The sequence below is a fragment of the Lichenostomus cassidix genome, chromosome 3, assembly GCF_008360975.1.
Source record: "Lichenostomus cassidix isolate B80296 chromosome 3, HeHo_3.0, whole genome shotgun sequence".
In the NCBI taxonomy this organism is placed as follows: Eukaryota; Metazoa; Chordata; class Aves; order Passeriformes; family Meliphagidae; genus Lichenostomus; species Lichenostomus cassidix.
Genome location: NC_139483.1, coordinates 44,274,543 through 44,287,164, shown reverse-complemented (window position 1 = coordinate 44,287,164; position 12,622 = coordinate 44,274,543). Strand labels below are relative to the sequence as shown.

Sequence of the window (12,622 nt, the reverse complement as noted above, 5' to 3'; positions counted from 1 at the left end):
TGTGTAGCTACAGCCATTTACATCAGCTTCCTAGGATGTCAATATCATTAACATCTTAATTTGGTGAAGGTTGATTGATTTTCATGCAATTTTGAAGTATGGAGAACTGCAGAAGCCAAGGTGCTCATTGTGGCATCTGACCTTAGATCTGCTTTCAGTACTTAATGAATCAAAGATCACTGCACAATGCATCCATCTAAAATCTGCCAATCCTAACACCAGAAATGTTAGCAGTCAAATAGTACACGATAAAAAAAATACTAATTATAAGTACACTAGTGATTTGGTGTCAATGTCACTGTATATAGGCTTTTGAAGAGAAATGCCATAGAAGCAGCAGCATTTTTAGAGCACAAGGACTGTAGAATGAGGGAGCTGTGTGAAGTACATAAAAAGAAAGGAATGCAAATAAAGTTATAAATAAGAAGATAACTGCTCACTGGACACTATTAAGATTTACAAAGACAGCTAAACATCTTCACAGCTGACTGAGACACATGACTGCAGATGATTTTCAGTACCTTTTAATTATCTCCATAATATTAATTCCATAATCCACATCTTACCATATTTAGAAAATTCTAGGCAGGAGGGTTTATTGCATACAGGTTTTGTCATTCTTTTTATAATTTTAGTATTAATTTTCCCTCTTATGTCTAGGATCATTACAACACCAACAATCCCATGTTATATTTATCCTGTGATAAGATTTCTAGACATTTTTTACAGTTGGGGGATCTGATTCTGTGAGAGATGCTCCAAACACAGGATGTTGTTTGATAATCTCTTGCTCTATAAAATGATCATTGCAACAGCTTTCATCTGCACTCAAATAATAAATTAATACTTTTAAGAGAAAAACAGAACTCACAGGAGACATTTGTCCTCAAGGATTTATAACACCTTATGAAAATGTCTTCTATGTTCCACTAGTCTTCATTACCAATGTGTGTGCCTTAAAAGCCTTGATGAGAAAGAAAGTGTGCAAAGGGCATCCATGATGAGGATTAAATATTCTCAGCCCAAACCATGGGAATTTATTTCAGAAGCTTAAATGACAGACAGCTTAAATGATGTGAGAATTGAAAGATGAAAATTACCTCATCTGTAGTCTGCATTTCAAGGTAAAACTAAAAGGTTCTGCAGTAAGCCAGACTGAGTTTTTTCTAGGCAGTGTCCTAAGTCTTCCACACCAGATCATTCTGAATCTCAGCCAATGGAAATAAAATAAACTAATTCAGACCCTGCAGCACATTTCATTTCAAATTGACTGGTGATTAACAAGTGAAATATGTACACAAACCAGCCCATATGGGCACCATGATTTTTACAGCATTAACTGCTTCCCCAATCCAATTTATTTACACTGAATGAGAATTTATTGATCCTCAAGAGCTTATTAACATGTGAACAAATCAGATGATATGTTAATTAACCCAAACACTGTTAGGATTTCCAGATTGCAGTCTCTGGTCTAGCTAGAATAATTTTCTGAGCAGACAGTTGTTAATGACAGATTATCTATAAATAAGATCACAAGTTAAAGTAAAAGAGAGTTTCCCCAAAGCAGAAAGTTTCAAAAATATGGAAATACAGATGCCACATCCACAAATGCCAATTATGATCAGTACATTGAAATTCTGGCATTCACTCAGTATTTTGTATTATTTAAACAAAACAGGCATCTTAATTAACCTGCTTCTGGTTTCCTTAACACAAATAAACCTTGAGTATTATAAAATGTGAACATAATTCACACCAACATAGAAACATGCTGGTGGCTATTTCAGAGACCACAGACTCTGGCACAAGGCTGTTCCCAGACATACAGGTTTAAAAGGACCTGTGCTCTGACAGGAATCAGCAGAGACCCAGCCAAGTTTTCCTAGCCCAAATATGTAAAGGGAAGGAAAGCAAATGTTTAGAACAGGGTTTACCAGAAAATGCACCCTCCTTTTGGCATATAGACCCATATTCAGTTCCCATCACTGCCATATCTCTATCTCTCAATCTGCTCAAGTCCTACTGAACAGCCGCATTCAGCATAAGGTCACTCCCTGCATCCCAAGCTTTCTTTGCAATGCAATTTTATTTTTTCTACCACACTTTTTTTCCAGCTTATGAAAAGTTTTCTCTACACTCTATGAAAGACAGAAGAATATTCTGAATTAGGCAGTCAAGGACAAGTTTTGTTGCTCTTATCACTCTTTCCAAAGAGCACAGTGCTGGATATCAAAGAGCATTGTGAGCATGATTATGTTTTTAATCACCAAGAATTTTAACATGTATTAGGTACCTGTAAAAAAAACCCAAATCTTTTGGGTTTGTTTTACCCTTTAAAAATAATTAAATTAATTCCCAAAGGTAAAATTTTCATTTCAAATCAAACATTTGAAACTTTATTAACTTCAAAATTGGAACATTACAGCTAATTTTCTTCCCCTCTGCCTACCCTAAAAACTTGATGAAGTGAACCTCAGCTCAACAAATCCAAGTTTGTGTTTCTTCATTAGGAAACTGCCACCTTCACTCTGTGCCGCTGCCAATTTCCTTGGAAATCCAGTTTTAAATGTTATATAAGGAGCTGCTGAATGCTGAGCTCCACGGTGTGGGCTGAGCAGCTGAGAATCTTCCCCCACATACTCAGAGGTGTCTGTGTATCATATGCCTGCTTTAATCCAAACCTCCTGGTTCCATGCCTCTACCTCTCTTGAGCCTTATTAGTTGAAATTTTGGATTCAGCTTCAGCATCACCTGCCAGCCAAGTTTCTGTACATGGGTTTATTCCTCATTCAGCCTGTCAAGAAAAAAGGAGGCAATATTGAGAACTTCTGGGCTAATTTGAATATTCAAATCCATCATGCTTGGAGGAGCTTAAAAATAGGGGAAAATAGTCGACCCTGCTTTACATTTAGTGTTAAAAACAGTAGCACAGATTCTAAGAGAATAATGTAAATAACAGAATTAAGATGATTCAAACAAATAAGTGAGAGTGATGGATGTGCTCAGTCCCCTTAACCAAAATAGCAATAGTTTCATACAGACTCCAAAGGAGGCAAAGTCCTGAGGCATAGTCAGTCTGAGAACTCCTCCAGAAAACCCACAACTTGATCCAGTGAGCATCCATGCATATGAGCTTGGAACAGTGTATGATCAGCACATGAATGGCAGATGTTTTTTCTAAGACTCATAAAGAATATTGTTGGTACAAGGAGTCTGATGCATACCTGTCCCATGCAATTTAATTATTACCCAAACACTTTATCCCAAAAATATGACAGCTTTAGTGAGCCTTCTTTGGGTTCTCCCTGCTCAGAGGGGTGGACGCATGGCAGTGGTCTCCCTTGCTACTGGGACACCTCTCAAGTTTTGAAACTCCTTATCTGAGACTGAGATAAGGCAAGAGACCCCTTATTCACAACATATCCTTGTTAAGCTGGTGATAACATGCTAAATCAACACTAATGAAATTCACACATTTCTTCCATTTTCCAAGGCTGAAACTAAGATTAGACCTTATCTTAACCTAAGCTACATCAGGAGCTTAGAAAGTAAGGGGGTCAGCTCCTGGAGAAGAGGAGGCCTTATTGAGGTCTTTCAGTATTTAAGAGGGGCTGTGGAAGATGGGGACAGGCTTTTCAGCAGGGCCTGTTGTGATAGGACAAGAGGTACTGCCTATATCGTTTTATTCTCATTTGCATAGGAGTGATCTGAACACAAGGGCTTAGTACTTGTCATAGCATCCCCAGCAGAACTTGACACCTATCCCCACTCTATTCTTGTGCCTTTTGACATTTGTAATCAATATTGTTTGTTAGCCTGCTGCAATTCCATTTCTTCTGTTAAAAATCCAGCCATCAAAGAAACATTATTTGAAAAGATTTGCTGTAAGTCTTACTTGTCCTAGTAGCAATCCATGCAACAAAAAACCCAGGTTGTTATAATCCCACATGGGATGGATGTTTCCCTCTTTAATTATGAGATTTTTTTCCCCTTTCAGTCATTTTTTCCACAAAGTCCTCAGGTAGAAACAAAGAGGTGCTCAAACGTTTGTCTATGTTATGCCTCACACTCTCTCATAGGAGCCTTCAAGAAGAACCCAGCACTGTAAATTTTTCATCTTATGACCAGATGTGTGCTTGTCCCAGAGCCAACAGGCTCTCCTGACAACCATCCATGATGTGCAGTTATCTAATGAGCTGAATGTTCATCTCTAAGTGGTTCATCTGCAGTGTGATCAGGAGGAGTCTGGTGCCCCAGGTCATGTTGCCATGGGTCCCTGAGGAAAGGGGTGGAAAGGAACCAGCCATCAGCCCACTGAACAGTTTGATCAGGCTGCATTTGGCCCATGGCAGAGGTCAGTTGCTCTTTCTTGCGGCACAATGTCTGCTTCCTGCTTTGAAGGAGAGAATATGTGAGTTCTCACACACACTATCCCCCTGATAGTGTGAATGTTTATCATTCTCAGCTCAAAGCTGAAAGTGTGAATGCACTCCCACTGCACCCGTGAAATCTTCTGGATCAACAAATCACTTCTACCAGAAAAGTGTAAAATTCTGCTTTACAACAGATGCAACGTTGTCAAAAGATGCAAAAACAGATCAGCAGTTAAAGAGTTAAACACTATAGGGTAGGCAAATTTGAGATGTAGTAAACTCAACAGTGAACTTAATCCCCTTCACCTCCTCTGTTCTTTCCCAGACAGGTGAAAAGAAGGGCAGACATCCATTTCTTCTTTTAAGAACCAGAATGCTTAAAATGGTGCAGCAAAATTGCAGTGCACCAGTATTAAAAGTTCAGAAGAGCATTGCTGTGTACAGAAAGAATTAACAAATCCTGAGGGCTGACATAAACTGTGTAAGAACCAAATGTCTAAGTATTAGAAATGCAGACTGAGAACTTCTGTTCTGAGCTTCAGCCTTAGCAACTGGAAGTAAAAGAGGAAAAGGATCTCTGTGTGTAGTTGTCAGGCACAACAAAAACCACAAATCTTTGGTGTGATACATGCTTGGACAGATCAGTCCCAGAACCTATTTCAAACATGTACAGGAAAGAGGAACCCCAAGCTGAAAACAAGTAGCGTTATAAAATTAATAGATGGATAGTGGCTTTAAAATCACACTGAAAAAATTGAAGTATTTCCAAATCACTCATGTTTTGGAATAGTTTTCAATGGAATTTGTGAAAATAAAACAAGCATTTTTTTAATATTATATTGACACATTTACAGAAGCAAGGTTCTTAGCTTGGATTCAGGCAGTTTGGTCTGGATAACTAAAGTCTGTAGTCACGAACTTGTGCATCAACAGATTTCCCCACCCACCCCCTGCGCCTCCCAAAGCACATGTAAAGTGGGTGGCAGTGACTCAGTTCCACATTTTTGTAAATCAGCCTGAAGTCCTCTCCTTCCTCTACCCCTTTGTGTGGCAGATCAGTCACACGAGGCCCTGGGATGCAGATGAGCCCTGCAAGTGCACTCATGGCAGCACTAGCAGGAGTCGGCCTGTGCTATACCCATCCTCAGAAGAAGCTCTTGCTGTAAATAATTGAAGGGATTAATGATGTTGAGTCTCATGCTCAGGAGAGTCAGTCTTTAATCATTAATCTAACACATGCTTCACTAAGGCACGGAGCCTATTACAGATAAAACTTAAGGGAAATATTTATTGATCACTGCAATACTTCCACGATATTTAAATTGCTAGTTTTCCTTTGCAGTCTTAGTCACTAGAGCTGTGAAAACAGGCAAGTAGAACTGGTAACATTAGTTCAACTAATTAAAGTTTAAATTAGTATGATCTCCATGTCTTTTGCCTTTAATTATCACTCTAATACCTACAACAATAAAGTCAGATTTAATCCATGAATCACACTGGATTATCTAGTGATAATAACAGCAATAAAGGAAAATTATACACAGTGGGAACTTGGTTCTCAGAACCAAACAAGCTATCTGGAATAAAATACTAATGAATAATACACTTCATTACAGACAAAACACTACTCCCCATCAAGAGTACCATCAAATTATACAGCATTACTGACAGTGGTATCTGAAAAGACATATTACAACACGAAATTCCAAGAAAAGGGTTGAGTCATTATCTGTATACTTTTTATTTTTTTTGCTGAAACACAATCATTTCACCTTTAGAAAGCAAAGAGCTCTATAACAGCTAAAGCGAACTCTTTAAATATTTCCCTGCATGTAGGACGGTAAGTATAAGGGACACAGTGGATGAGAAGAATCAGTGTGTCATGCTGGGCTTTTTTTTATCTTTAATTCATATTTAATTTTTCTTTTTAACTCTGGGATGTCAGGCAGCTTACAGATTTTTCCTTTCAGTACAGAGGCCAAAACACAAGGTTTCCAGAAACTAAGCTGTCCACTGGGCAACAGAATCAGACTCCATTTTGTTCGTTCTCCAAGTAGTTTCATTATTTAGCATTCTTGGATGGACTGTTCTAGCTTCAACTAGACAACATGAAAGTATCCTGCTGCCTCATCTCTCACTTTAAAGGCTTAGGTACTTCTAAAAAAGAAGTTTGAGCCTCTCAGGGCTGGAGTGCTTGAACCACTTCTATCCCTATGATAAGGGCTGACCAGCCATTACAATGGATAGCTTATCTCCAACTGAAGAATTCAAGAAACTTGCTGATTTGCATGTATAGTTTTCACATCATCACTGAACACCTAGGTCTGCCCAGGCACATCTTAAGGGGATAAAAACACTTTCAGAGGAGGAATCAGATTTGTCACATCTGTTTGCATGATGACCCCAGTAGTTCACACCAATAAACAAGCTCCTTATTCAGCATGTAACTTTAGGTCATCTCTCTGAAAGGCCTGATTTTCCAGATGCATTACACCAAGTATGTCACAGGCTGGGCTTTGAATTTCACATACAAAACACAAACACAAAAACACCACACCAACCAACACACCCAAACCCCCAAAAACAAACAAAACCCCACAGAACAGTGATGTAATCATATGTTAATCATCAACTTATCATTGTTCCATTGTTTCCCCCCAGCATGACTTTAAGCCCCCTTATCTCCCATAGTATTTCTGATTTATTTCACAGGTGCTAATCCGCATGATTTCACTAAAACAATCCCCATTCTCTAAGCAATCTTCGTGATCATGTCGCTGAGCCCTGTACATGCAGTGCTACCTACCCTGTTCCTAAAGCCAATGTTTAACTAGCATTTTAACCCAATGTTAACAACATGAGCGCATAAGAATTAGGGATCTTTCTTTCTCTGTTGGGAATAATCTGCAATGGACTGTAAGACAAATAGAAGGCATTTCTTAGCTGCTATAACTCATGTTTTATGACAAAATTAGAAATGAGCAATATATCACTATTTAGACAGCTAGCTAAGATAGTGATGGAGCCACCTCCATGCTTATAAGGAAGGATTGACCTCAATTAATGAATTATACTTTAAATCATTATAGAATACATCTCCTACTGTGAATTACCAAATTAATGAGGTGCAAAAGTGACAAAATCTTAATTATCCCAAGAGCTGCGGCAATGTTAATGAGGCAAACTGAACACAGAGGAGAAGGCAGTATAAAATTTCTTTCCTTTTCCTTCTGAGAATTACCTTTTTTCAGGGTTTGGCACAAGCGAAGTGATTGGGCAGATTGTTACACTGTTGGTTCATATTCTCTAATCACAGTGGGCATTTGTAGAAAGTTAACATAAGGAAGAACATAAAAGTTGAACATTAGGAAAATGCCTACTGAGCCCTTTCAGTGGGATTTAAGAGAAATGAGCATGGAGACTGAGATGTACAGATAATCCCACTACAGTACATCTCACATAGCCTGCCCTTTGGAGACAGCTGATTGCCTTGACCTGTCCCTTGACCGCAGAGAAGCCAAACATGGTGGCATTCCTCAGGTCCTGCAGCTATGTGGAAAGACAAGGATCACACCCTGGCTTGTGGGAATTCATAGTTCACCTCCTGGTTCCCCCTGATTCCTGCTGAGTTTGGCCAGTCTCTTTGGATGGGGCCTTGAATTCAGGGGAGATGCTCATGGTGGAAGTTAAATATCAAAATGCTGGAAATTGCTGCCTAGCATTCTGGGTTAAACCCTTCTCCTACTTAGTGACTCCATGACCTCCTTGGGCAGCCCGTTCTAATGTCTGACAAACATTTCCAACAAGAAATTCCTCCTAACGTCCAGTCTGAACCTCCCCTGCCAGAGCTTGAGGCTATGTCCTTTTGTTCTGTCACTTTGTTACCTGGAAGAAGAGGCTGACAATCACCTGGCCATACACTCCTCTCAGGGAGTTGTAGAGAGCAATATGATCTCTCTTCTTCTCCAAGCTAAACAACCCCAGCTCCCTCAGCCACTCCTCACAGGACTTACCTTCTAAAATCTTCACGATGAAGGAAGGAGTAAGTTGAGAAATTGTCAATTAATAAAAGTAAATTAATAAAATAAAAATTGCAATTCTTTCATTTCAACACAATCTGAAGGTCTTTTCTGATCCTTGTGAAGCTAAAAACAAACAGGTTATTTGCTAAATCCTTTCTCAATTTCAAGGAGACAAAGATGCACATCAAAGACAAAGACCATCTCCAGTTTTCACAACTAACTTTCCCACAGCTAATTAATCCTGCTAAGACAACTCATTACTTCTTTTGATCTTGAAGCTGTGGGGAGATAGCTTAATATGCATCCCTCTTTATCTAGAAAGAATTTAAATGCAATTTTCTTGATCTATTCCCAGCTGATTTGAAATTAAAACTAAAATTATTCAAGGAACACCCAATCTTAAAGAGCAATGTCATCTTGCATCAGATTTGAAAATAAAAAGATTACAAAATTTCACTTCATTGTGTTGTTTCAAAGCCATCCAGAAGGCATCCAGCATAGTGATCCAACAATTTTCCCTTTTTTTTTTATCCCTCTCACTGGGAAAAAAGACCAGAAAGCCAAGCAGCCCTGGGAACAGCTGAGCCAGACCATCTAAGGAGCTGCTCCCTGGACACCATTTCTGGGGGTCAGCAGGGCACAGGCACTCAGGCAGAGGCCAGGATGGTGCCTCCTCTTACCTCCACATCAGCTCACCTGGGCTGGGAGAAATGGGGCCAGGGAGCACCAAAACTTCCCGGGCCAGATGAGGGAGGGGAGAACCTCCAGGAAGCCAGGGAAGACTGGAAAAATATGGGGCAGGGGAAAGGGCCAGTTGGCCCATCTTCCCAAATGGTTTCATTTGAAGGTTTGGCTAGAATCACTAAATTATCATGAAGCATTTTGGGTTTTTTTCAGATTGGTATTTCTCGGTGAGCTTTGCTGAGGTAAGGAAAATGTGCAGGCTGAGCAGGGAAAAGGTCAAAGTGGGCTGTGGTTTTCTCATAAAGCTTTAAGTGGGCTGTGGTTTTCTCATCAAGCTTTAAATAGTTTGGCAGAGAGTGTGTTCTAACTTCTCTGCATTAACGGTGAGTCTCCAAATGAAAAGAATTGTTCCTTATAATATTTATTTGACCTCATTTTTTTATATGAATGGCAAAGAGAGGACTGGGCAGGACTCTCATGTACTACCACTCCAGTATCTTTGAGCCTGAGGCAAGCTGAATATGGTTTGCTGGGAGTCTGATCTTTGTATTGGCAGGAACATCAGTTCTCAGTTTCCCTGGGGAAGACAGAGAAGGAGAGGAAGGAAGGAAAAGGAAGGAAGAGTTGTCAATCAAATAATTTCCTCTTTTTTTTATTTTGCAACCCTGAAAGCAAAGTACGACAACTTACCCTTGTGCTGGTCATGATTTCAGTCAACATCCTGCATTCCTGAAGTCTGTCAGCTCTGGACAGGAGTAAAACATCTCCAGGATACGTCTGAAGTCTGTCCTGTGGCAGAACACTCCTATCAAGCCATGGGAGGAGACAGAAAGGATCTGCAGTTCTCTTAGCAATGTACAATCAATTCCAAACTGGACACATCACACTTGCTATAGTAATTATATTAATGCAAATGCAAGAACTCATTAGACTTACTGTTAGGATCCATAATTTAGAAAACACAGTGAGTGTTAGATTTAAGAAACCTGAAAAAAGAAAGAAAAGGATTGGTATACAATTTTGCATGGCAAATAAAATCACATCTAGATCTAAGTAAATCCATTTAAATGCCATAGATTATTACAGAAATATGCAGCCCCTTCACTAATACTCAAAAGGGATTTTTGAATTTGTATGCTAATGAAGATAAATATACTGGTGTGAAGTTATTTTTCATATGCTAGAAACCTAATATCAGATAATAATTATCATGGGGCATCTCACTGTTCATTCAACTAGCATAAAGAAAGTAGTCTTTATGCAAATATACATGGTCACCTACAAAGAGACTTAGGAGAAAATTTAATCTAAACTCAGCACAAGGTTACTACTCCAGTGGCTGATGATTATCTTATTCAGAAAACCACCTCTCTGTTCTGGAGACAAAAAGTGATAAGTTAGTAGTATTTTTTCATTTTGACAGTTTCTGGTTTGTAGTATGAAGCAGTGTTATTTGTTTTCTCTCCATGTAATCATGTGTTTTCTCTGTGTGAGCTACAGAGCATCTGCAGATCCTAACTTAGGGAGGTCAGGAGTTTGACACAATCTGCTTCTGTGGGAGGTTTTTCTCAATTTACATATGCTGTTATTGGCCTTTTCCTGCAGCCCAAGTAAGAGTCCAATTATGGAACCCTGCTGTGATCAATAAACATTGGAATTGTTGCAAGTATTTGGGGAATAAGATATGAGGATTTCCAGCATGGAGCCTGTTTGAAATACAAGAAAATGCAGTAACTGAAAAGCCTATTTCTAAAAAGAAAAAAATCTGTTTATTAAAAACCCTGTGATTTGAGAGTTTTCTTTCTTTCTTCATTTCAAAGAAGTCACTCTCATGGCTGATGAAAGATTTTATCAATGCACTTTGTATTTATAACAAATTAGGAACTAAATAATAGAGACATCTAGATTTTGGAAGGCCATTTAAATTCACTTACCTTTGACTGTGAAAAAACTGTATTTCTAGCAAGCAGATAACCTTTGTTGCTATTTATATTAATATTCATTATAGCTACTATAATGAATGGCATATTATGAAGGGACTGAATTATTCAGAAATTCTAAAGATAAGACTTGTGTGAAAGAAAGAAAGAAAGAAAGGAAGAAGATTTTTTTTTTCTGGTTTGTTCAAGCAACCTGAGTTCATGACTGTGATCCATATTACCATGTGAAGGCAGTTGCATGGCTATGAGAGCAACATTTTCACGGTATTTTCAGGATACAGACTGCCTTCAGAAAAAGTCACAGCAGATACATGGATTTGTTGGAATTCTGCTCCATATTTTTCACCAGAGTGGTATTTAAATGAATGAACTTATCTTTAGCTGGACTCTACACCCAAGTACCAAAGTCAATAAGCCTTTGACAGGTTGCTAAGAGGAAAAATATGGTTATTGTTGCTGCAAGCAGGTACGTTTTTAGGTATTTAAAGATACAAGACACAGAAATCAAAAATAGAAGAATTTCAACCAGCACAAAGCTCCAATCAGTCCCCCAAGAAAGGATAAATTCATCAAGAACAAAATCAGAATAAATGTAGGTTAGCTTTGAAAGTAATTCTAATCCTTCTCTAATCTCTCCAACTACCTACCTGTGCATACACCTTTTCAAACTGCTTCTCCCAAGTGGCCATGTATCACCTCTGGTAATGACATCAGTAAATCTCAGAAACGATAGCTAGGAATCTCCCTGAGGTCACCATGAGTGATTCACTCTCCAGCAAGGACTGGCAGCCAACTAGCTGTCAAGCTGCTGCTGCTTGCTTTAGTACAATGACATAGGAACAGACAGGCTTAGGAGAAATGGTCTAAATAACTCTCTTAAGTGTCATGAATACATTTGGCCAACAGATGACAGTGTAATGTATGGCAAATTACTACATTAGAGAAATTTCAATTTGAGGTCCAGATCCTCACCCCTGGTAAAATTTCTGTAGTGCTTTGATAGTACTGAAAGAAAAATTGCCCAAAGTGCATTATATGCTTTTAGCAGGGGATATCTCTAGCCAAAGAAAAGATGCAGTCAGTCCTTTCAGCTTTGCTGTATAGTTTGGAACATGCTAAGATGGTATCTTCATTGTAATTCTAACCTACACCCAGGCTATCACTATTCATCTCAGGGAGAATCCCAAGGAATTTTCCTGAGGTAGGTGTTGTTCTTAGTCACCTTTTGTCGGGCAGGAATCAAATGCAGCAGTGAGTGTGCAATGTTCCTTTCGGGTCACAATATCCTTTAGAAATTATATCCACCTCTCATTAAAAAACCCATCTCTCACTCTGATCTGCTACATAGGGTGAGAAGACCTCTGTTCATTCAGCCATGATGTAAAGCAGATTTTAAAGTTTTCCACCTCTCCCTCATCTACCTTCCTTTTTTTCATCACTTTTTTGCAATGCCAACAGTCACTATCTGTGGTACTACATTGAGAGCCATGACGAAACTGATCCATCTTAAAAATAATGTTTTGCTGTTATTGTTCTACCGTTATTATTCAAACACAGAGCAGTTCCCTGACCAACTTTTTTGTTTTCCTCTTATCTAAAA

The 12,622-nt window shown here is 38.8% G+C and overlaps 1 long non-coding RNA gene across 1 annotated transcript; it reads right to left on the bottom strand.

The window, feature by feature from the left end:
* Positions 1 to 2,370: 2,370 nt before the first annotated feature.
* On the bottom strand, positions 2,371 to 11,821 carry LOC146439603 (uncharacterized). Its single transcript, XR_014851283.1, has 3 exons — positions 11,670 to 11,821; positions 9,773 to 9,887; positions 2,371 to 2,797 (listed from the first exon to the last, which is right to left on the bottom strand). It is a non-coding gene; the product is annotated as an uncharacterized LOC146439603 (long non-coding RNA).
* Positions 11,822 to 12,622: the final 801 nt, after the last annotated feature.